Source organism: Lipotes vexillifer, unplaced genomic scaffold, assembly GCF_000442215.2.
Source record: "Lipotes vexillifer unplaced genomic scaffold, Lipotes_vexillifer_v1.1 scaffold1094, whole genome shotgun sequence".
Lineage (NCBI taxonomy): Eukaryota > Metazoa > Chordata > Mammalia > Artiodactyla > Lipotidae > Lipotes > Lipotes vexillifer.
The window spans coordinates 1502223-1504499 of record NW_006792775.1 but is presented as its reverse complement, the minus strand read 5'-3'; positions in this window follow the sequence as shown (position 1 = coordinate 1504499).

The following is a 2277-nucleotide window of genomic DNA, read 5'->3' as shown; positions in this document are numbered from 1 at the left end:
CTTTCCGTCTTCCAAGCCCGTGTTTCGGCCCCTTCCCCAAGGCCCCAACCTGTCCATCCTCCCTGCCTTCTCCAAACCCTCTCTTTTTCTAAATGTCCACTTGTCCCCACTGAAGACCCTCCATCCTTCCCAAGTTCTCTCTCACATGCCGTGCGAGCTCTGCCCCAGCCTCCCAGCAACCTCCTGGAAACTTCTAGCTCTTTCCTGGTCTATCTCTCCCGGCAGCAAGAGTGTGACCCGGTGAGACCGGGTGTGGAGAGGGCCTTTGGGCCGCGGAGATGGTGGCCTGGGGATGGGTGTTGCCGACTGACTCCCAAGGAAGCCGTGCAGGTGGGTGGGTGGGCCCAGGGGCGGGGGCCCGTGTGTCTCTGTGGGAACGGCTGGAGCCTCGCCTGGGCCTGAGGGAGGCCCCGCCTGGCAGGGCCATGTCTGGCCTGGGCAAGCAAGTGGTCACCCTGTCGGGGCCTGAGCGTCTTGGTCTGAGATGGAGCGGCCAAGCGCCGGCTGCTGCGGGGACCGTGCAAGCTTGGCCTGGAGGGCACCACGTTACAGCGCGGGACGGATGCTCACTGCCACTCACCTTACCGTGTGACCCTGGGGTCCCCGCTGTGGCCCTCGGGCCACGCTGGAGCCTCACCAAGCCTCACAGAACGCTGGTGGGACTGGACTTGGGGCCCACGGAAATGCGGGGGGACAAGGGATCCAGAAACAACCCAGTCCCCGGGCCGAGCTGGCCGAGGCCTTACTCAAATGGGGCTTCCCATCCCGAGAGACGCGCTGGCCGGTCATCCGGATCCAGCTCCCTGGGGCCACGGTCGCCCGCCACGCTCCAGGCGGGTCTGGGATACCCTCCTCCGGGGCCTCGCCCGCTTCTCTCTGCAGCCGGAACAGGGAGCACGGCCGGCTGCGGGGCAGGGGGCGGCAGGGAAGGGCGTGCCCTGGCCACTTGGCTCCCCCGTGGGCACTGGGGAGGGTCTCGGGGTGGCCAGGAAAGGTGAGGAGAGACGTGAGACCCCAAGAAGGAGAGAGACATCATGGCGGGTAGTGTGACAGGGGAAGATGCCCGAGCCCCTGGCTGGCAGCGGGGCCTGGCCGGCCGGCCCTCCAGAGGCGTGCCACTGACTGCCTGGCCAGGCTCTGTTTGCTGTGTGTGGGGCTTGCAGAAAGTGCTGATCTGCTGAGCCCACAGGCCAGGCTCAGAGGGGACAGGAAGGAGGTGGCTGCCCAGCCTCGGGCACTGCTGCCCCATCTCCCGTTTCCAGGGCACCGGAGCCACCAGATCTGCGGGCTCTGTGCTCGGGGACGGGCTTGCCTGGTCACTCCAGGCCGGGCTATCAGCGTCACCAGGGAGAGGGTTAAACATCCACCCTGCGTCCAATGCCCCCAGGCAGGTCCCTCACTCCTGCCCCCACCCCCACCCCACCCCCACCCCACCCCCCCCCCACCCCACCCCCGCCGTGCCTCCTCCGAGACCCTGGACATGCACCTTTCCCCTGGGAGCAGAGGGAGGGGGGAGGAAGCGGATGGAGCCGCGGCCCTGCCGGCCCCCGAGGGCACCTTCCCACGATGTACCCCCGCCCCGGCTGCCTGTCTCCTGTCCCCAGTTCCCACGGGGCCCCTCCTGATGGAGGAGGCTTGACCTCAGGGCTGACTAGCTGCCGCCTGCTCCCGGAAGACAGGGGCTGCAGGGCAGTCCTTGGCCCGAGGCTGCAGGGAAGGGTCTCGGAGAGCAGCCCAGAGGCAAACCCCAAGGGTCTTCCGGAAGGAAGAGGCCTGGGGGGCACGTGGAGGACCCGGGTGTGGCCCGGTGGTCGCTCCCCGCAGGTCACAGAGGGTGTGAGTGGGCAACACCGAGGCCTGGCTTGAGGAAGGACCCAGAGCCACAGGGCGGGGCCGCCAGGTGGGCACGGGGCTCTGCTGGGGACCCCGAGGGAGAGAGCGGGGAACAGCCGGGCCCAGAGGCAGGCGGCATGGGCTCGAAACTTGGTGTGGGACTGAGAGCTGGACCTCAGGGTGATTTCTCTTGTGCGCTGGCCTCGTTCGGGGCCCCCCGGGAGGTCTCAAGACGGAAGGGGGTCTCGCATTAAGCCTTGTAATCCCATTCCCCAAGGAAGATGAGATGGGAAGCAGGAAGGAGGGCCCAAGAGGGACCCCGGCTGCGGAGGAGGAGGACGGAGGACACAGGGCAGCTGGGCCACGGCTGGGTGGGGTCAGGAGCCGCTCCATCGTGCCAGGAGTGGGGGCACATGGGGCTCGGCGGGGCTGGAAGGTGGAGGG